The 23,484-nt window shown below is 42.7% G+C and overlaps 1 protein-coding gene across 18 annotated transcripts in view; it reads left to right on the top strand.

Moving 5' to 3' along the window:
• The window catches only part of ZBTB38 (zinc finger and BTB domain containing 38), a 78,938-nt gene that overhangs the window by 20,135 nt on the left and 35,319 nt on the right, over positions 1-23,484 (top strand). For 5 of the 18 annotated variants that reach the window (XR_009495437.1, XM_059888940.1, XM_059888960.1 and 2 more), the window contains 3 exons: positions 33-478; positions 1,638-12,665; positions 14,689-14,793. The exons of 2 other annotated variants lie outside the window; for them this stretch is intronic. The gene's annotated coding sequence lies outside the window, so the exon portion shown is untranslated. 11 more of the 18 variants (XM_010801581.4, XM_015473406.3, XM_059888952.1 and 8 more) reach the window with 8 other exon arrangements.

Raw genomic sequence — 23,484 nt, 5'->3', positions numbered from 1 at the left:
AAACACTTGAAACTTACATGTTTATTATGCAGGTAGAAGGCAAGGTGGAATCTATTTTTAACTCTGATGCACTCCATGGTGTGCAAGCAACTTGGTTCTTGAATTCGTATTTTCAGTGCTGGTATCAGTGGTTTGATTTTCAGCAAATGTGACAGTGGCCTTTGCAGTGGTCAGCTCCGGGCTTTGAACTCTCAGAGGAGGAAGGGAAAAAAATTCAACACACTACCTCCTTGGTTGCAGCCTCAGAGAAACCTTGGATGAGAAACTTGTTTTTTCAAACCTGTTTTCCTGTTGATAAATTCAGTTCTCGTGATCACAGTACATTCAAGCTGTTCTGCGTATGGTTTTGTGTGTGTGTGACAATTGCATCTAAAACTTGAGAGCAAGAAGACGGAGAAATCAGTGGGTCTCCATCGCTTTACATAAAAATGGCTGAGTGTCTTGTCATGCTAGCACTGCATTAAGTGATACAATACAGGTAGGTTGAAATTTGCATGTTTTATAGATTTTTTTTGAGCCATGTAGCAAGAATATTAGATTAAAATATGACTTTTAAAACAAAAATTAAATAAGACAGTTGTAATTGTGAGGTGGGGGTATTCACTTGGATGGCCTTTCCTATTTAGATTCTATATAAATATATAACTTTTATAAACTTCTAAGATGATTCTGCTATAAAAGTGAGATGATTCCTTTTAAAAAATCATATATATGATAGGTGTGGCGCCATCAGACAACAAAAGAATTTTTTGAAAAGTCTGTGGATTCAGCTCCATGTTAGCTTGAAACTAAAAATAAATGGGTTTCTGGAGATAATTTCGAACAGCGCAAACAAGCTTAATAAGAAACATTTAAAATATTTAAATTTTAAGAAGCGGTCTTTAAACGTGTTATATGAAAGATGAAAATAAAAACTTAGATGCTTCCAAAATCAATTTTAAATGATACACAAGAATAAGTTCATTATTTATATATCTGTTATTTGGGGACACAAGGAATTATAATTTTTAAAGGGGGAAATATTAAATATAGATGACTCTGTTAGAAGAAAGAGAGCTTCACTGAATAAAAGAGCCCCTAGAATGGTTCATTGCAGACCATACAGCTGTGGTTCTGTAAGTACCAAATTCTGGCACTTTTCAAAATTATTTCATGGGTTCTTTCCTTTGAGCTTAACTTCTCAAATATATTTTGGTTTCAAATTAACACTGGGCCAGAACTTGTTTCCTTAGTAACCACATCTTATTTAAAAATGCAGTAACAGATATGCAAAAGATTGTCTTAAGAAAAACCAAATGTTTCATGAAAATTTTGCAGTTCTTTTCCTCTCTTGGAGAGTCTGAACTGGTTTTAGACGTTTTAAAATGCGGTCTTCATGCCTTAAAAATTAAGCCATAATTCTGTACATAGAGAGAAACCTTGCATAGTAAGAGCTTTTTCTTTCCTCCTTTGTGCTCAGTACTTTCAAAATTAAGGTTTTTTCTTTGTAACGTGCTCCAGAATGCTGGTCAAGGCTTGTGTGCAAAGGTGTAGTTTCATTATCACGAGTTCACCAGCGCCACTGAAACAAAAGGTATCTCAGAAATTCTCAGAATCAGAAAATGCTTATGCTCTTGTTCTGCCTGATCCCTCCATAGGTAACCTCTGAGCTATCGGTAGAGACGGACCCAAACCTGAGCCCACCCCCACAATAAGTGCATACTGAGTCTCTGTGAGAAATGTCTTTGTAGGTGTGTTAGGAGGAAGATGCTGCTAAACCCAAAACCTCCCTGAGGTTTGCTCCAACGTGCAGAATGTTGAAATGCACAACCATCTGTGTAAATAGTTGCTTTATCCTAGCAGTTTGTCTAATATCCCAAAGCACTGTCTGTAAAATCAAACCTCTAGTGGACTAAAGATTTGTTGTTGTTGTGTTGTTGTTTTGAGGCCAACTTAAATATCTTGCTTGGAGCTTTTCTCTGGTTCAGTTGTATTAGAACACGATTCAGCTCACAGTGATTTTGTTCTGTGGGCTTGCCATGAAATATTCTTCCTGTAACATCTTTTTTTCCCCCTCCTTTTCTTTTCTTTTTTTTTTTTGCTGTTTGGGAGCCATTTTCCTGCTTGCCTGTGACTTAAAATGACTAAGTACATTTTGCATATAGCATCAATCAGAAGATCGTAAACTGAAGGGAAATGTCAGAGCCCTGATTCCATATTGCCTATTTATTTTAGCATCAGCAGCATTAACAGTTGCAGTAGGACTAGGCTAATCGTCATTTGCTCTTGAGAAAATAATGAGCCTGGCATTTGTAATTAAAACACTATTGCTGTTCAGAAAGATTACAACTCAATGTCTTCTATTTTGATAGGCTGGTACAAATTAATCATTTTGAAACCATTTGAATCTTAATCACAAGATTAGATGGATTCAATGGAATTGTTTTACCCTCCAACTGAATGCCAGAGAGATTGAACAGTGTATTACTTCTCTGTAAAATGTCGATCCTTTTGTTTTTAACTCAAGCATGGTTGCGTCATCTTGTAGATTTTCATACCTCATGGTTTTTTTTTCTGGCATTTTTCATTCTTTGCTCTTCGTCTCTCCTAAAAGAATTTGAAACATAAGTCAAGGAGCTTGAAAGCCAAATAAGATGGGTGGGAAGTTTATTGTATCATTGTCATTGTAATAAATAGAACAGTGAATGGAAGAATATTATTTATTACTTTGTGTGTTTTGCCTTAATGCTTTGCCTTCATATTTCACAGAAATGTTTACCAAACACAAAGCTTTTCTAAACTTACCCATTTACAATTATCATTGGATTTTCTAAATTAGCCAAAAACACTTCATGCCAATTACAGAGAATCACACTTTTTCCTGCTCATTGTTGAAAAGGCAGTGCTCCACCCATTTACACTTTTTGGCTAAGGTGTTTACGCTGGGCAGGCCAAGGCAGGTGCGACAGAAAGAATGTGCGAACAACTGCTTGGCTCCCACCAAAACGAAATGGATGAACCTGTGGGTTTCTACCTGAATGATTTGGAGTCTACAATTCTCAAATCTTATAATAATAATAAGATTTGATAATTATTATCATCAAATAATATATCATTATTATCTAATATTATTATTATTATTGTTATTATTTTAGAGAATAGGATTTTTTTTCCCAAGCCTTAACTCGGTGAGAATACCAAGATTGCATCTCTTGCTACTACAGTGATGTTGATCTACGTCAATGATTTCCATGGATTCCCCCCATAGAGGGTCTGAGTACCCAGACCACATCTTAGGGCTGGTTGATATGGGGAGACGAATCTTGAAAATGATCTAGCACTTTTCTTTTTGATACACGATGCCTTTGAGTTCCTGGTACCATATGGTTCATTCTAGCAGCTCCTTTCCATGGGAAATGCTATCCTTCACAGCTTTTTTAGTAATTAAACATTCAACACACATATTGAGTACCTACTACCTACCGGTCATATTCCGGAGGCTAGAAATAGAGTAACAAACAACAGAGATCTGGGCCTGCCTCTCATAGACCCACCCCTAGTGTGGTGGAGGGGTGGGGGGCCAGGGGCACAAAAATAAATATGTAAACAAATAATTATAGAAGACAAGTGCAAGTAAGAAAGAGAAGATAAAGTTTTAAAAAGTGAGGGTATCTTTTTGGGAGGAGAAGAGCCACTTGAGAAGGGTTGGCCAGGCAAAGCATTGTAGGAGGTGGTATTTAGGTGAAAACCTCGATGGTGAGATGGATCCAGACAGGTGAAGATCTGATGGAGAGCATTACCAGGCAGAGAGTTGTTCATACTCAGACCGCAAACTTTCCTTTCTAATGAGTTACTGCCATTGTATCAGAGTCATGTCTGAGACTTCGTGGGTTGAGCCTGGCTTAGGTAAGCTGCCCCTGCAGTGAGACAGTGGCCCAGACTCCCAAATTCCCAGAACTTGGTGCCATCAGAGGCATTGCCTTTGGCCCAGCCTCACCCCAGCACTGCTCCAAAGATGCAGTGACGCTCTGAACATTGCAGTCCTAGGTGGTGGTGAAATTCAGGCACAGGTTCAGTTTAACCCAAGAAATCCGCAAAAGAAAGGAATCCTGGAGCGAGGAAATTTCTGGGAAGCCTCTTGCTTTGTTTTTCTTAAGAACTCCAGAACTTTGACTCATGGCAAAACACTGAGAGAGCCACTTCCTTTAATTTTTTTTTTTCAAAGGCAAGAAGTGGAAGGGTCTGTCCCATCTTGCCAGTAAATTGCCTTTGTCCTCTAACGCCTCAAATGCTTCAGTTTCTGCAGAACTCTTTGCTTGTTTGTTGGTGGCTTTCTAAAGACTTTGCTGCTTGGACTGATCTTTCTCTATTTGAACAAATAATGCTAAGGAAATTCTTCAGAACCAGAAATCTTTTGTGCCTTTTAGGTTCGTCTGCTAAAGAAGCTCCAAGAACAAAGGGATAGGTTTGCTCTGCAAGTTAGAAACAAGGCCCTTCAACGTCTTCTGAATGTTTCAAAAGCCCCTCCTATAATTGATTCACAATTTATCGGGCTTTGCTTATCAGAAGTTAGAAGTGGCCTGACTCAGTCCACTTTGTTTGGATTTGACCAGCCATGAAACATTCCACTGCACTGAAGAATGTTCTAGCCCTTTGGAGTAGACTATTGTTCATCAGTGGGGGTAGGGGTGAGTGGGAGGGGGCTTCACCAAGTCAGTTCACTTCTTCAAATATTTGTTGAGCATCTCCTATGTGACAGAGACCACTGCCCCCCAAACAGAATGGAAATGTGACATAAAACTCCCTAGGAAGCTCATGTCCAGGTTTGTGTACAAAGCTAGGGCATTGTATGGACAGGTACACTTGTACGCCCTCTCTGTTTCAGAAAGAAATGAATGAATGGCATGCTATTCTCTTAGTGGCCTTTTATACTGTTTCCTGGAGGTCAGCCTTCACTTTGGGGGCATTGCAACCGATGGCAAGGATGGTTCTTCCCCGGGACTCTGTGTCTTATCCTCGGTCACCTTCCTGAAATGTCTTGGCTCCTAATAAGCCACCGTATGTCTGGCTGCCCTGCTCCAAGCTGGTCTGCCTGCCTTGCCAGGTGACCTCCATAAGGGCTGCCACTCTTTCGCATTCATGAGCAGATGTTAAGTTGAGAAGCCCTTGAATGCAAAAAAATTGAATTTGTGATTCAGGCAAGATGTTTCTGCTTTTTTTACCTTCCCTGACAGGTCATGGGGGGTCTCCTTGAAGCCCTGTTCTGCTTCTGTGGGAAGCAGGTAAATCAAAGACCAGTTGCCAAAGCCCTTATCTTTGTTAGGTGAGCCCAGCATGACACTGCCATGGCCCAAACATCTCATTGACCAGAAAATAGCTCTTTTGATCTTGTGATTCGTTTTGCATCTTTTCCTTTAATGGTTTTCTTGCTTCTGCAGCTGTTCTAGTTCAGGGTTCGAGACTAGCGTTTGTGTCTACAGTCACTATATTTGGCCTACGGAGGAAGTTTGTTTTCTGGTTCAATTTTGTTTTTCAAATGCCAGTATAAATATTTTTTTTCTGTGTTCATAAAAAGCTGTGAAGTTTTCATGATTTTCTTTATGTGATTAAATAAACCTCTTCCTTACCCTGTGGTCATTGCTGCCAAATAGATATTTTGAAATTCCTTTTTTTTTTTTTTTGCCTGCTGAAATCTTCTACCCTGTCTGAGGCCTTGCTCTAATTAAGGCCTCACAGTCCTGCCCATCTTCCCCAGCGCCGAGCATGACGTGGTGTCCCTGCCCCGAGGGCCTTACAAGCCAGTGAGACAAGAAAACAAAAGCCACCAGCTGAGAATGTGGTTAAATCCCAGAAGGGCAGTGCCCTTGTAATTTTTTTCCCCTTTTTCTCTTGTTTCTTGAGCTGTGGAAGGGAAGTAGGGGACCCGTAGTAGGGAAACAGAGGGGTTACTCTGAAAGATTAGAAAATGCAAGGTATCGGGGAAACGATGTGAAAGCGAGTGGGATGGTCATCTGTGGGGCAAAGTGGAGAGATGGAAGGACTGCGGACGGAGAGGGCAGCAAGGAGGTGGGGAGGGGGGTGCAGGAAATCAGGAAGAGGGAACAAAGCGGGCAGTCAGGAGGCAGGCTGCTGTGCCGCACCCTGAAGCTGGGGTTGCCGGGCACAGGAGAAAGAGTAGGAGGGGTTGCAAGGAGTAAAAAGAGGCTGGGAGAGCCCCTGAGGTGCAGGCTTGTATGGGCTGGGTGCTCCCATGTTCTGTCTGGCTTCAGTCATGATGTTGGCCTTGGGGCTCCACTGTCCCACCGTGGCTGTGACAAAGAGCCTACAGATTGGCCTCACTAAGGGTGATTTATCCCAGGATCTAGAAAGTCTCTGTCCCAAGGCTCCTATTTTCATGCTCCTATTTTCATGCTGGGACCACCCCTAGCCCTGCCACTGTCACTTGACTGGATCTGGACTAAATTTTAAATGGGCAGATTTTTACATGTGTTGTCACCAATTCTTTTCGTTTTCCACAAAGCTCAGCCCGGAGATAGACCCAAAATATGCCTTTTAGGTGGCTTTCCTGGTGGCTCAGATGGTAAAGAATCTGCCTGAAATGTGGGAGACTCAACTTTGAACCTTTGGGTCAGGAAGATCCCCTGGAGAAGGGAAAGGCTGCCCACTCCAGGATTCTTGCCTGGAGAATTCCATGGCCTTAGATGCATGGAAAATATTAGAAACTCTTTTGCCCAAAGTCATGTTGCCCTCAGCAGGCATGCAGCTCAGCTTCTGAAGCTCACAAAGCCTCTTCCCTTGCTCTTCACCCGCCTATCCACGCCCTGCTCTGAGTGCCCATTAAGCCACCCGCAGTGGAGATTCTGACTGTTTGAGTTCCATGGTCTCCAGAAGCACTGCCCATGGCTGGCACATCAGCACGTAATGCTGCCATCATCCTGTACCTCTTGCTCAGCTCTTATGGGAACATGAACCCCAGACTTCAGTTGCTGTGGGAATGGTAGGTTCACTTTATTCGGTCGTATTGAGAGAACTGTGGCCCAGAGAAGTTGTGACTTCTCTAGGTCACTCAGAGAGTTAAGTGGCCTCGCTTAACTCCTAGTCCAGTGCTCTTTCTGCTAAATCAAGATGCTTTAAGGTCACATGGGAAGCCCGCTTTTAAACCAGAGGTTGGCAGCCTTTTTCTTTAAAGGGCCAGATAGTAAGTATTTTAGCTCTGTGAGTGGAGGCAAAACTGAGGATGTTATCTGCATATTTATATAACAACAAAGAAAACAATTTTTCACAAACTATTGATGAAATTTAAAATATACTAAAATATAATATGAATTATATATAATGTATGTACTGTCATAGATACAGAAATGAACGGCTATGGCTGTGTCCCAATAAAATTTCACTTATGCGCAATGAAATTTGATTTTCATGTAACTTTTCATGTCATGAAATATTGTTTTTCTTTTGTTGTTGTTTTTTTTCAATCATTTAAAGATGTTGAAACCATCTTTAGCTTGTAGGTTATACAAAAACACTTGGCAGGTGAAATTGGCCTGTAGGATACAGTTTTGTGGACTCATTTTCTAAGTCAAAAGCTACAAACTGGGGGCCCACTGGTCAATCCAACCTACATATGTGCTTTGTTTGACTTCTAACAATAGTTTTAATTGAATCCATTGCCAACTTTGTTTTCTGTTTTTTGAACTATATTACTCTTTTTCCTTCTAATTATAAAAGTAATATATACTTACTTTGAAATAATTTGGAATGTTACCAGCTTGACATGCATTCTTTTAGCCCTTTATCTATGCCCATTAATTTTTCTAATAGTTGAGATAATATTTTTATAGGCAATTTCGTATCTTTTTATTTACTTGCTATACCGTAAGCATGGCATATCACTTTAAAGTCTTTCATTAACATAATCTTTTAAAACTTTATTATGAAAATCTTAAACATGTGTACAATATGGAAAAACTACTTCAATGAAATCCTGTATAGTCATGGCTGTTTCAACAATTCTCAATAACTAGCCAATCTTGTTTCATGTAAATCCTCATCTGTATTATTTTAAAGCAAATTCCAGATCACATCGCTTTATCTCTAAATACTTTAGTTCAGTTCAGTTCAGTTCATTCGCTCAGTCGTGTCCGACTCTTTGCAACCCCATGAATTGTAGCACGCCAGGCCTCCCTGTCCACCACCAACTCCCGGAGTTTACTCAAACTCATGTCCATCAAGTCGGTGATGCCATCCAGCCATCTCATCCTCTGTTGTCCCCTTCTCCCCCTGCCCTCTACTTTCTTAGCATCAGGGTCTTTTCCAGTGAGTCAACTCTTCGCATGAGGTGGCCAAAGTATTGGAGTTTCAGCTTCAGCATCAGTCCTACCAATGAACACCCAGGACTGATCTCCTTTAGGATGGACTGGTTGGACCTCCTTGCAGTCCAAGGGACCCTCAAGAGTCTTCTCCAACACCACAATTCAAAAGCATCAATTCTTCGGCGCTCAGCTTTCTTCACAGTCCAACTCTCACGTCCATACGTGACCACTGGAAAAACCATAGCCTTGACTAGATGGACCTTTGTTGGCAAAGTAATGTCTCTGCTTCTTAATATACTGTCTAGGTTGGTCATAACTTTCCTTCCAAGGAGTAAGCGTCTTTTAATTTCATGGTTGCAATCACCATCTGCAGTGATTTTGGAGCCCAGAAAAATAAAGTCTCACACTGTTTCCACTGTTTCCCCATCTATCAGTATGAGTCTCTAAAAGATAAAGATACTAAGAGAGAAGACTTTTTTAAAGGAAATAAATGCTAAAGTATTTAGGTATAGAATAATAATAATAATAATATTATTTGCAATAATAATATTATTTGCAACTTACAATATTATTACAACAATTATTACAATAAATAATTATTATATATTTATAATATATAATATTATATAATATAATATTATTATATATTTATAAATAATTGTTACAATAAATAATAATATTTGCAACTTACAAATGAATCAAGAAAAAAATAGATAAAAAGGTAGATATAGGTGTGGTATACATAGGGTTTTTTGGTACTGCTCTAATAAGTCTTCCATGACTTTGAAACAGGTCTAAATAAAAAGTTTTTAAAATGTGGAATACTAAAAAAATACATGAAAAATGTCAACTAGTAAAAAAGAAAAATAACCACAGTATCATTATCATGTCAACAAATAACAATAATTCTTTGCTAATATTACAGTCAGCATTCAAATCTATCCAGTTAGGTCATTTAAAAAAAAAAAAGTGCTCAAAGTACAATTCTAAATAAGGTTCATACTGCAATTAATATTTCCTTAAATTTTATTTAACCAATAGGTTTCCTTCCCTCTCTTCCTGTCATCCTTGGTATCATCATAAAAATTTTGTTGAAGAAACAATTTGTCTGACTCATAGTTTCCCACAGTCAGAAATTTGAGATTGCATTCCTTCATGCTGTTTTACATGTTCCTCCGTCTCAGAGGTTTTCTGTAAATTAGAGTTACAGCTAAAGGCTTGATCATATACAAATTCATTTTCTTTTTTTAATGGGGTCAACATTTTATATATTTTATATAAAAATCCTGATTTGGGCTCCATTGGAAAACTCTGCAGATCTGGCATTCTCATCTGACAACAATGAGTCTGGGGCTGGGGAGTGACACCCCCACTCCCCACTTAGGTGGGACATGAATGACCCTCTAGGCCCCAGTTCCTACTACTTCCTGCCTGGCTCCCAGGGGTGGGGAGCTGCCACCCCTGTCCACACCCTACCTCTGCAAGGACTTTGGTAGACTTCTCAACATGACATCACAAGAGGCCTTTCAGAAATGTGGCAGGGATTATAGAAGATTTGGACAGGGACTTTCTTAAAATGCTTAAAGGGAAAGAGAGAAGCAGCTATAGAAGAGGAAGCCAAGTGATAGAACCTGGTGAGTGCCCAGGATGAGGGGAAGAGAGAAATAAAACAATAAATTAACAGAGTACAGGAAGAATGGGAGGCGGAATGACTTACAGATTCCTAACCCATGGTGGAAAACAAAGGAAGCAAGTGGGTTTATGAGACATGCTTTAGACTTTTTATATATGATGAGAATATGGAAACCTTAAAAAAGAGAAAGAAGGGGGACAGTAAATTGGCCAAGTATCTTAAATCAGAAAGCTCAAACAGGCAATTGTAGCATAATAGAAATCATGCAGGGATTAAACAAAATGAGGTAGAAAACAAGGAAAACTTCCTACAAAAGGCCACTAGAAAAGGATCAGGAGCCATGCTGGGGAGATGGTGAAGAACTACTAATAGTAGAAATTAAAGACTTAAAAGTCTTAGGATATTTTTTTCTTATTTGCTAATACACTGAAATGAAAAGTATTATAAAGATATGAAAATATATCATACTTAGTTGCTTTGAAAGGAATAAATCTTTATAGAAAAGAATGAATATTATAACAAATTGGGACATTCTTGGAAATTTCCAGATAGTTCCCCATACTCAGAAGAATGATTAAGAGAGAGAATATGTAACTGGTTATGAGGAAGGGTGGAAAATTTTGAAGGACAGGATGATTATGTAAGTTTTAGGCTGCAGTGTTTAAAACTGTTGCTGTGATATTTTAGTTATTAATAACAATTTGGGGGAAATCTACTCACTTCTGGAGAAACATTTGGCCCTAATGAGAAAGAAATGCCACTGTTCGTGAATTTGCAAGTGGATGTAAGGAGCCATTCACTTGCTAAGCCTCTTAGGAAAGCCAGAGCTGATTTCAACCTTAACAAGCTGTTGACAAGGTACCACGGGGAACATGTTAGCAGCACAGAAAGTGGAGTGTACAGTCAGACCTGTATTTAAATCCCTTTATGTCACTCAGCATGTGACCCTGGGAGCCTACCCATGGAAATTTTCTAGGGCATAAAAGTTGCTTTACACATGGGAACTATGATTCTTACCGCTTGGTGGTAGAAACTTAGAACTCTGAATACTTGACTTCCAGCACCAACAAGCATAATGCAGATGCTTCACACATATTATCCCATTTAACTATCAAAAAGCCCTATGAGGTAAGTGTAATATTAAAATCAGCCCCATTTTACAGATGAGCAAGCTGAGGCTCAGGGAGGTTAAGTAGCTTGCCTAAAGTCAGCGAGTAGCCTCGTAAATGACAAAGCTAGGCTTTAAACCCAAGCAGGCAGAATCCAAAGGCCAAACTGCCTCGCTGTGCCACCCTCCCACCTCCAGTCGCAGCAGGGCAGCGTGGAGAGCAATACCTCATACTGGCACTTCCCAACCTGAGGTTCCTAATGCCCATGCCTAGTTTTCCCAAATGGAGAAGGAAATGGCAACCCACTCCAGTGTTCTTGCCTGGAGAATCCCAGGGATGGGGGAGCCTGGTGGGCTGCTGTCTCTGGGGTCGCACAGAGTCGGACACGACTGAAGCAACTTGGCAGCAGCAGCAGCAGCAGTTTTCCCAAAGGCTCAATGGAAACACATAAAGTTGCAATCAGACCAGAGATTTCTTTAGTTTGGAATCCATGATTAACAATGGGTTCACTCAGGTTTTGGTTGAAGTTCTGATGGGCAATGGCATACACAAAAACATGCCAGGGTTGTTGTTTTTTTAGTGGGAAGATAAATCATTAGTTAATAAATGCAATTTAGTGGAATAGCTCTTTTTGAACGTGACCCACAGAGAAAGAATAAAGGACGCTTGGCTTTGAGGAAGTTAGGAATGGCTAGTGTACATGTGTGTGCATGTTGCCCAACCTATCGGCCTTCAAAACCCTGTCTTTATTTTTAAATTACATGATGCTTTTATTTGACTTTAAGTCAGTACATTTCTCCTTGATTATTAAAATGTTTTACCAACTTTGTATATAATATTGGATTCTACTTTATTCCTCAGAATCATCACAATCTTTTTTTCCTTTTACATTGGGACTTTTAAAAAATTTTATTGGAGTATAGTTGATTTACAATATTGTGTTAGTTTCAGGGGTACAGCAATGCAATTTAGTTATACATATACATATATTCATTCTTTTTCCAATTCTTTTCTCTTATAGTTATCACAGAATATTGAGTAGAGTCTCTGTGCTATACAGGAGGTCCCTTGTTGCTTATCTGTCTTACAGTAATGTGTGTATATTCATCCCAAGCTCCTGATTTTCCCTGCCGCCCCCACCCCCACGTTTGCCCTTTAGTAACCATAGGTTTGTTTTCTGTAAGAATGTTCACAATCTTAAAACGTGATCAGGAACTAGGATGCAGAGCGCTGTATTCCAAACTAAAAACAGGATGTTAAGTCATGCAAAGAACAGACTTATCTTTTTAAACTGTAACCTGGGAGTGCATCTTTTCAAAAGAAAATATAAAAAATAAGACTCATACCACTAAAATGCGGAGAAGGTGGATGGTTTGTAGAAAACAAGAAAACAAAACCTCTACAATATAGCTAACTAGGCTGTTAGCTCCTCCATAAGGCGAGTTTGTGGCAGGCCTCAGTAAATACTTTTTCAATGAGCAGTCCCCTGGATCTTTGGACGAAAGGTCTAGCATAGCAGGCAGTCAGCGCGATTTCAGGAGGAGGCCTGGGTCTTTTGCGCGATCTAGTTTTCACAGCACGTTGGGAAAATCTGTCTAGATATCTCCTGTCAGCCATGGGAAAGCGCAGGTGACACTCGATTCCTGAGAATTTAAATGAAAACTGCAGTTGACTTACTCTGAAACCTACCTCTCTTAAACGGGCAGGGGTTGGATGCTGTCTGGGATCTGGATGCGGAACCTGGGGACCCGTCTGCAAACCCAGGCCTGGTTCTGGTACGGACTAGGTTTTGTGGCCGTAGACCCCTAAGTGGTTGCCCTTGGGGCGGGTTCTGGGATCGCCCGAGAGGAGAGAGGCTGAGGCCGCAGCCCCTTTGGTGGCATCTGGGGCCGTCGTGGGCCCCCCACCTTTCCCGTCGCGTCCAGGTTGGGTTTGGGGTTTTGCGGGGCCGAGGTGTGTCCCCCGCCCCCCACGTCCCGGCCCTGCCCCTGTCCTCCCGAGGCCTGGGCCTGGGCTCGCTCGTTGGTGCCCCGGAGCCCAGCCCGCGGCTGAGGCCGAGGAGCCTTCTTCCCGGCCGGGTGGCGTCCCCAACCCCGCGCCGGGGGCGGGCCGGGCCGGCCGAGCCGAGCCGCCGGCGTCCATTTTCTGGGCGGTGCTGCGAGACGCCGCGGCCTGACTCGCGGGTCCGGAAGCGCCATGGACCCCCGGGGAACGCGCTCGCGGGGCAGCGGCCGAGCCCTGTAAGTGCCAGCGCAGGGGCCGTGTGCGGGCGGGCGGGCGAGGCGAGGCCGGCCCGACCCCTGCTCTCCCGGGAAGGAGCCTCAAAACCCGGCCGGGGGACGCTCGCGCTGGGCTGGGAGCTCCGCGGACTCCGGAGAGCCGAGGTGTTGCGGGGACCCGGCGCCCGCAGGTGCCCGGACGCCCGGGCCTGCGCCCTGGGAGTCGGGGTCCAGCCGCGGAGTCGGGCACGTTGCGCCGCAGCTGTGGCCCATCTGCAAGGCTATGCTGAAGGGCGGGGGTCCGGGGACCAACGCGCACCCAAGGGCGGGGGACGTGACGGGCTCCGGTCCAGCAGGCTCGGGAACGGCGCTGACAGTCGCATCTCCCCTCCCTCGGACCGCGACTTGGACCCCCGTCCTGACCCATCCGGAACCTGAGGATTTCCTTGGTTGAACACCAAAGCCCCTGGAATTGAATGGGAAGTGCAAAGGCAGGGCCCTGCCCCCAGGGCTTTGCAATCTCAGCCTCCTACTTCGGCAGTAGTTAGGTCTCCACTGTTGGTACAACATGACCGCCCGCTGTTAGCCACTTTTTGCAGGATATATTATAAATCACCTGAGGTTTTAGTCTGTCTGCGGTGCCACTTTATAACTCCTCTCCTATAGGTAAGTGACTAATTCCATTCTGGACTTTGGCCCAAATTAAATATCTCTTCTAAGGATCCATAATGGATGATACGTATTTTGGTGCCTTAGACATATTTTAAAGGTTAGAAACTTTTCTCCTAATTATGAAGCTCAACGACTCGGTCAGGTTCTCATGGTTAAAAAGCATAGGAGGATTAGGTCCGCGGTTTCTGAGAAACTTCTAGTGAGGTACTATCTCTGAGGGTAGTGTTTTTCTAGCAAGAATTGAGACCCATTAGAGGATTGTGAAATCAGTATAGTGGGTTGCTACCAGATTTTTTTTTGAAGATATAGAATATATAATGCAATATAAAATAGAAAATATCAGGGTGCAAGAGTAAGCGTTGTTTTCAGGCTTTGGACTTTCAGTTTATGTAATATGATTTTAAAAAATGGTGGGTCACTGTCAAAAAAGTTTTTAAACGCTGATCTACAGGTTAATAACCCAGGATTTGGAATCTGGGGTGAACCTGTGTTTAAGTCCCAGGTCTAACATAGAGTAGCTCTGTGACCTTGAACAGATTCTGTGACCTTTCAGAGCCTCTTTTGATGTAGCTGTAAAATGGGGGGATGTCTCCTATGTTTTGAGGACTGTATGAAATCACCTATGTCATTTGCTTTGCCCAGTGCTGGACTGACAGTAGGTGTTCAGTCCATATGCTGATGGAAGTCACTTTTGTGTCTGATACGTTCAGTCTTGGCACCTAGTCATGAGACATTATTTTTTTTGCTTTACTTCTTTTTAGATCTAGATGTGGAGGAAATGGAGGACTCAGAACCAAGGATTTCCAAGTGATTTCTTCCAAAGCTCAAGACGCTAACTCTTTTAAAGCTGGTCTGTTCTAACTGAGGTAATCAAATTTACGTCTTTTGTTCTCTACTTGAAATAGGCAATGTTTTTTTCCGAGGGACTAAACCGCTCCCAAGGAGCTTATGCTTTGTGGCCAGCAATCCACCAGGTTTGGGGATTACAAAGTGACAATGACATTTAGGCAAGCTGTTATTAAGGAGACGTGATGTGTGAGGTGCCTGGTGATGAAGGGGGGATGAAAGCCTTCTAGTTCCAGTTCTGCCAGTGACTGTTGTGAGAGCTTCTGTGAGCCTTGTCTTCTGGCTTCTTCAGGCCGGAAGGACCCACAGACGTCACCAAAGCCCAGAGAGTTTAAATGACTCTTTAGGGAGACCCAGTGGGCTGAGTTGGGGCAGGCCTGAAGCTTGCATCTCGATTGCCATCCGTGCAGTCAGCTTCTGGGCCTGCTACAGGGGGAACACTGTGCTAGGCGCTGAGGATAAACACATGAAGAGTCCACCCCCAGGACGCACGCTGTTTGCACCGACAGGTATTGACAGCCCAGCACACTAAGCTCCACCTTTGAGGCATAGACAGAGCCCCAGATGACGGTGATAACAACTACCATTGATCAAGCACTTTTGTGTGTGAGTGCAAGGCAGTATGTTAAATGCTTTAAGTGCTGTGTTCTTACTCACTCCTCACACTACCTCTGCGAAGTAAGAAAGTATAAATGTGAAGGATTGAAAGGTGAAAATGCAGGCAGGTCATGGAGGACTTTGCCTCTCAGACCACTTTTATGATGCACATTCGGTATGCAGAGCACAGAGCTAGGACCACGAAGTTCAAGGTAGAGTGCTTGCCCTCCAGGAGCTTGAAACCTTAACTCCGGAGAGGCCGAGTCAAGAGGACAGTGCCTGCCAGTAGCCCCCGTCTCCTCCGCCTACTTCTGCAGCAGTTGGAGTGGACCCAGAAGAGACCAGGGTAGTTGATGTATCACAGTTCTGGCCCCTCGATGCAAGTTTTTTTGTTTTTTCAAATTTAACATACTTTTCCATCCCTCTGTGGAAACTGATGCTTTCAATTTATAAACAATAGTAAGGTTGGCTCTGAATCCATTTATTCATTCAACAAATGTTTATTGAGCTCTTATTTGGGTATTTAAGGCACTTATTTGGGTATTTAAGACCAAACATATTACTCTGTTTTTACAGTCATGATAATGGTCATGTTCCTTCTCTTAGTGAGGAATTATTGCTCAACTGTTAGAATTTTTCTGTTACCATGCCAGGATATCAGCTTCCAAGGATGTTGGAGATTGACTTGTAAATAAGATACCAACGGGATAAATAGGAAAAACTTTTTTTAAAAATCTTCAGAAAGGAGTTTCTTTTAAATTTTGATTTTGCTGTTACCATCACCTTTATCAGCAGAGAAAAAAGCATTTTGGCAAGGGGGCTCTCTCTCTGACTTGAAATGCTCTTCTCTTTTAGCTTGTAGGCCACACAAGACACTGAATCTTCAAAAGTAAAGCAATTTAAGAGATGCTTTAATTTACAAGGTTCAAAGTTAGAAGTAGCTCCAGTGATTGCCTCAAGTAACAGAAATCAGATTGTAAGCCTGGAATGCTACTTGTAATAAACTTAAGCTTCAAATGGAACAAATGAGATGTTGAGTGTGAGTGTGCTTTGCAAACTTCTAGGAGTTCTATAAATGTCACAGCAAATATTTATCGAGTACCTACTTTGAAATCAGAAGAAAAGGCAGGGCAGAAACCAGAGACAGGGAGACCAGTTAGAAGGGCGCCAGAATCCACCAAGGAAAAGGCAGGGTGGAGGGAACTTGGGGAACGCCGGAAATGGATGATAGCAGTGAAATGGGAAAGGAACAGACGCAAAGGGAAAAACTGACCCAATCTGACATCTGAGTAGAGAAAAAACAGCTAAAGCTGACACTGAGATTTCCAGAGCAGTGGTACCCATGAAGACAACTTGGAGAAGGGTGAGCGACTACATTTTCGAGGGGCTGAGTTTGAAGTGTTGAAGTATGAAGTATGATGTCCCCTAGATGATCAGTGGTTTTGCACCCCAGAGGGAGGCCAGGGCTAGTTTAGAATCACTGATATAAAAAAAGTTAAGAGATGAGAGAACAAATTTTCCAGTGAAAAACCGTAGAGAGGCAAAGCTTGAGGATGGAGCCTTCTGAGAAAAGAAGGACGTTATGGAGGACCTAGCAAAAAGTCTGACAAGAGAGCAAAGAAGAATGGGAGAACAGGGCTCTGGAAGCCAGCACTAGAGGGTTTCCCAGAGGAGAGAGCGTGAAGTGTTAGGCTTCTGCTTAGTCGCTTCGGTCACGATTCCCAGGCAAGAGGACTAGAGTCAGTTGCCATGCCCTCCTCCAGGGGATCTGCCCCACTCAGGGAGTGAACCCGGGTCTCCTGCACTGCAGCCAGATTCTTTACCACTTGGCCACCAGGGAAGCCCAGATGAACGAGACAGGGGATATGAGGCCCAAGACGGCCATCGGATTGACAAGTGCTAGATCCCTTACTTGTTGTTTTCCTTGGTAACATGCTATGACTTGCAGAATGGATCTCAAGTGGTTTCATTTCCAAAAAAAAATGTGTTAGTTTGCACAAATCAAGAATCACTGCAAAAATTTTATCCTAGCAAGCCCCAAAACACACTTCCGATTACTAAAATTTCAAGATGTTAAATGTGGTTTTGACGGTTGTTGTCCTCTTTATTCTGTTGTCAACAGACGACCAAAGAATATCCGTTGATAGAAAGTTCTTAAAAACTACATTGCTGTTGATGTAAAGGTTTCTAACAGTAATCAGGTTTGTATTTTGCCTTTTGCCACATGACTGTTGTATGACAGGGGAAAGAGAGAGTGTGTGTGTGTGTGTGTGCACGCGCACGTGTGTGTATGTATTTCATGGGCATATGAGCTTAGTACAATGGAATGAGAAGGCTGGGGTCAGATAAATCTATTTCACAACCTAGCTGGGCCATTTTCCAGGGTTGTGACTTCAGAAAAGTTACTCTCTAAGCCTAACTTTTTCCATCCATAACTCAAATAGGATTGTTTTGGAGATTGAGTAATATATAACTTGGTCAGGATCCATGCCATAGTAGGCAATTAATAAGTGCTAATTCCATTCCCCTTACAATTTTTTAGGTATATGTATTTTTGTCTAATATCTGTCTATACCTAAAGGCTTATTTTTATGACTTATTTTAGCATGTTCATCTAGTCATGGCACACGCATACCTTCCATGATAGCTAGTCTATCCTGTGAGAGTTCAAATGACCTGCAGTTTAGTATGGATAAGAATCTACCTGGGAAGGAGCTCCCTGGTGGTCCAGTGGTTAAGGCTTCACCTTCCAATGCAGGTGGTGTGGGTTCGATCTGTGGTAGGAGAGATAAGTTCCCACACACCTCACGGCCAAAAAACCAGAACACGAAACAGAAGAAATATTGTAATACATACAATAAAGACTTTAAAAATGGTCCACATCAAAAAAAAATCTTTTTATAAAAGATTACACCTGAGAGATTGACTAAAATGTAGGTTCTCAGGTCCTTGGCACAGAGACTCAAATTCAGTAAATTTCGGGCAGACTCCTGAGAATGTTCATTTTAAGCAAGTACTGCAGTGATGAAGATTAGCAAATGCCAGATTTTAGGAAGCAGAGAAAGGAGATAAACCTGAGACTTGATAGGTTCATTTAAAATCCATAAAGACGTGCCTGTACTCAAAAGTTTTGTGTTATTCATGTTTACGAATTATTTTGTAATAAGATAAAGACACGTTGATCCCAGATAGTGAAGGAATGGTAGTCTTATCACACCCCACTGTTGCCATCTGCGGTGTAGCCACAGCAGTACTGGGTGACACAGCCCTCATATCAACTTCTTTTCCTGTGGAGTAAGTGGTAACACCCTGTTCCTATGCTCAGAGTTTGAAAAACCAGTGCAACTTTAAGTGTTGTTATCAATAACATATTTAATGGCAGTAACAGTGCACAAGCACACCATTAAAATAGTTTGATGCATCTGTCTATCTGACTCTGTCTTCTGGTTGACAAACATCCGTGTCATATTTCTTTTTTCTTCACATCTTGTAATCATATACTTTTTAGACTAGTTCACATTGTTTCCAACCTCATTTTATAGGTGAGAGAATAATTTATCCTTTTTTTCTCCTCCTCATCCCAGCTCTCTTTATTTATTCACAGGAAAGGATTGAGACATACATACATGTTTGGTGTTAAGCTATTTATGGAGAATATAAAACATATTTGACTCGTGTTTATTAAATTGCACTTTACATTCCTTGTATGTAATTTAAAAATCAGGTGACTCAATGGGGATATGTTTATTAAAACTCTACTGATTCATTTTATAACTGTTGTTGGCATTCCACTGACAGTTCACTTTTTTGGGAACAGGATGCCAGTGTCCTGGAGCCTTGCTTAGAATCAGGGCTTCTATGTCGAAACACATAGGCCCTGAGGGGAGAAGACTGAACTGAATTTCATGGAGTCCATCCTGCCCCTTACATGCATTATCTCGGCCGTCTTACTCTAATCTCCAGATAACTGGTGTGGCAGAAATTGAGTCTGAGAGGTTCAGTCTGATGTTGTAAACATGAGTTTTTCACACTTTGGGCTCTTATCTGGCTCCAAAGTCCAGCCTTCTGTCTCCACACCCCACGTAGTTTCCCCAGTCACATACTGAGAGCATGAAATAGCTCATCGTTCCTGATTGTGGTTTAGAGACCCTTGCCCCTGGTATTCCAGTAATCTCAGAATTTTTGACAAGAAGCGAATGGACAGTGGTAATGTGCAAACTTGAATTCATTCAACAAATATGAGCTTGGTGCTAGGTATCATCAGATCAGGACCCTACCCTCAGGGCCTCCCTATCTTTCTCACCTGTTCTTATCTACCATCTAAGTGCTGCTGCAGGCTTGTCTTTTAGACCGAAGATACCAGTGGATTGCTGCACTGATAAGGTCAAAGATTTGTTTGACCTCTTGCTATAGCTGTCATTAGACTTCCCTGGTGGCTCAGACTGTAAAGCATCTGCCTGTAATGCAGGAGACCTAGGTTCTATCCCTGGGTCAGGAAAATCATCTGGAAAAGGAAATGGCAACCCACTCCGGTAATCTTGCCTGGAAGATCCCATGGACGGAGGAGCCTGGCGAGCTACAGTCCATGGGGTCTCAAAGAGTCAGACACGACTGAGCGACTTTACTTTCACTTTCACTTTATAGCTGTCACTGTCCCTGTGTGGGGCTTTATGTTCCCAGAGTTGCTCTGTCACTTTGAAAGTTTAAAACAGTTCCTTAGGGGATTGCCCTGGGGCCCTAAGGAATTCTACAGGGGAAAGAGCCCAGAGCCCTGCAGTGGGGGGGTTGAGGGGAGGTCAAAGAGCATCCTGTAAAAGATCGGACTGGAGACCTGGGACTGGCTCCCGTGACCCAGTGTGCAGCCTTGGGACGGAAAGGCACAGAACTGTGCTGGCTTGATTTCCTCACCTGTAACCTGAGAAAGTTTGGTTCAGTGATAGAAAAGGCTCCTTCCAGCAGTAATTCTACTTCCTCCCCAGCAGAAAAGCAGGTGTGCTAAAACAAGCAGATGGTAACTCCACGTCTGAGGTTGGCCAGAGATCCCAGTTGCGAAGCTCCCTCCCACTGTTCTCCAAGGTGTACTTGTACTGGCCAGACCTTGAGTCCGGCCTTTACCCCATACCCTTTTGAGGAAAGTGCATGGGTTTAAGGGTGGGAGAGATGCTCTGCTTTGGAGGAAATGAGGATTTTTTTCTACTGGCTGGGGAATCAGTCAACAGGTGACAAAATAGGAGGTAAGGAATCATGGTTTGAAACTTTATGGCTGGAAAGAACCTGAGGAAATAAACTAGCCCAGCCTCTTCACATTCCAGATAAGGGAACGGAAGTGCAGGGAAGTCATAGTATTTGCTCAGGGTCACACCACTTGTGGCAGACGGGGAACAGAAGCTAGTGTCCCTTGCCTGTTTCAGTTTGCTACAGAAACGGGTAGGTCCTGTCGTAAGGTGGATTATCAGGAGAGCAGGAATGGGCAGTCAGCAAGCCAAGCCCAAGGAAGCACTGGCTCTCTCCAACTGTTCTGTTGACGAGAGCAGCCCGCCATGCCTGCTAGGCTTCTCACAAACGTCACCAGAAAGACACCACAATGCAAACTTCCTGTTCCATCGAAGCTCTTGGATTCTTGTCAATTAAGAGAGTCAAGAAAATTTTCCTTTTAAGCTAAGAGAGGCAGAAGGCTGTCTCCTATTTTTTAAAGCATTTTTTCCTCTTTTATTTAAGTGAAAATTTCTAAGGTCTCCAATAATTTAGTTTTGAGAGGAACGAAGCATTTTCTCAAGGAGTATAAAGAGGAAGACCCAGCTCGCACAGCCCATGTTGCTGGTCACACCTGTGCACGTGGTCCTCGTTGCCCTGTGGTCCTGAGGAATCCAGTGGCTGTTCAAGTGCTAAAAGAGCATCCTGGGGGTCTTTCGGCCACCCCCTGAAGGCTGGCTTTGTGCCAGGTGAGATAGATACAAGCTGCCACTTCCTGCTTTGTGCATGGGATATTGTTTCTAGGTCCCGTTCTGTTTGTGTTATTTTTCTTGTTTGTGTGTTAGGACACTTGTGATTATTTGCAGAGTTGATGATCACTAGATAATAAGACCAGCGATTCAGTAAAAACAGAGCTGAATTTATTATCTCGCCAGGCAGAAGACAGCGGCATTCAGAATCCATCTCCCCAAACACATAAGCATTTTCACGCAGGCATGGCCATTTCTGATTAGCTCTAATGGAACGCCAATTCACTTCTAGACCAAAGGGAAGAGTTTTTTGGTCTCAGAATCTACTCAGCATTCTGGTCTGTCCCTGTGTAGACTGTCTATTCTGGTCCTATAGTCCTTGACCCAAACTCGGAGAGCAGGTGTGCCAAGGTCTCGGGTGGTCCTTGATACTCGTAGGGGAGGCCATGGCCAGTCTCACTGCATCTCGGGTCCCTGCTGCAAATTTCCTTCTGTTGCCTGTTCCACCCTTTCCCTCAGACTAATGCATGTTCCATCTTTGCTTTAAAACGGGAAGGGGTGGGAGGACCACTTTGAGGAAGCCGAAGGCACAGGGATAGACGGAAAAAGCGATGACGTGGCAGTGAAATGAAGCCCCAAATGGGGTTTTACTCAGACATTAGAGAACTGGCCCACCCCGGGTGCTGTGCTAAATCGGGTTTGAAAAAAAAAAGCCTGACCTTTAAGATTTTTTCCTGTCAAGGTCTAGCAATTCTGGAGTTTGCTTTAGCCACTCTGCCCTGCAAGTTGACTTTTTTTGCACAGAAGCATTGTAAATTACCTGGGAGAACATTTTGTTTTTTCCCTGTAAATGAATATACACTGTGAAGTGAGTTCTGACCTTGTTTGGTTGTTTATTTAAGTCTGAATATTCATTTTTGTTTTTTGACAAGTTTCAGGAAATCACTCAAGAGCTTTGTACCATGTTTGAATGATCTATTTTAAGACTTTCTTTTCTATTGAATGATTGGCATGTCTGATAAGAAGACTGCGCGTCCCTATTTTAGGAAATACTTTTCGAGGTCCTTAACTTCTCTTTTTCATGTATGAAGCTTAAACGGGAATCTTACCTCCAATCCTAGCAGCTCCCTTACACTAAAAATGACCTGTTCCCCGCCCCCCACATGAGGTTCTCTGGCTCAGGGAGAAAAATAAAAGTCGGGTGATTAGTCATTGTGGCGTTCAGCAAACAAACACTTTGGAGGCCATGATTTATGTCGCTGGCGGGGCAAAACAAACCAGGTTATATCTGTCTCTAGCACTGACTGTTGTGAAAGGTAAGTGCCCTGTGTTTCCAGAAGGTCCCCTGAGTGCCCCTGGTAGTTGCGTTCAGGTTTCTGAAACCCGGTGGCCATTTTCTGTGAGTTTGAATCCCTGTGCTAAACCCCTCCCCCGAGGAGTCCATGAGCATTTGTTTTCTAAAATGAAAGCACAGGCAGAGACTCGAGCTGTTCTACAGAACAGCCTATTTTTAGATTTTTTTTTTCTTAATCAGTGTATTTAAAGCATAATTTTTCTAAACAGTCTATTGTGGGCTAATATCTACACTGAGTTAAGGTTTGTCTGGGGAATTTTACTTTTTTTTTTTTTTTAATTCAGGCAACATATTTATTGACGTAATTGTTCCCTGTGTCCCTTCGCCCCCTGATCATTTCATTCTAAAACAGGTGAGCAGGGGGAACTGTTTGGATACCTACTGCCAGAAACCTTCATTCAGTTTTGATCAGATTTATTTTGTGGGTAAACTTGGCAGAAGCAAACAGGAATTTAGTTCCTTTAATACTCTGCCCTCCCCCCGCCCCACAGTTTTTCCCAGTCGGTTTCTTTTGTCTGAACCATTGTGCATCCATGTGTGTGTCTGGCCAGAGTTTTGGTAACATTTCTGCAGTACAGAAAAGTTTCTGGGCCTCTGGTCATGTGTCAGCCCAGCTGGTGGGCTTGTTGGACGGTCCCTCCAGTCTCCCGCACCTCCTGAACCGCAGGGCGAGGTGACAGTTCCACAAAGTGTGTGTCATGCCTGGCCTCTTTCCAGAGATTGCGGTATTGCCAGTGGTGGCTTCAAACTGGGAAAACGGGAGGTGGAGAGAAATGATGGAAAACACTGGGGGGAGAGATTGTGGAAAACAAAAGAGA

This window comes from Bos taurus, chromosome 1 (assembly GCF_002263795.3).
Source record: "Bos taurus isolate L1 Dominette 01449 registration number 42190680 breed Hereford chromosome 1, ARS-UCD2.0, whole genome shotgun sequence".
Classification (NCBI taxonomy): domain Eukaryota; kingdom Metazoa; phylum Chordata; class Mammalia; order Artiodactyla; family Bovidae; genus Bos; species Bos taurus.
This window is presented reverse-complemented; position numbering and strand designations above follow the sequence as displayed.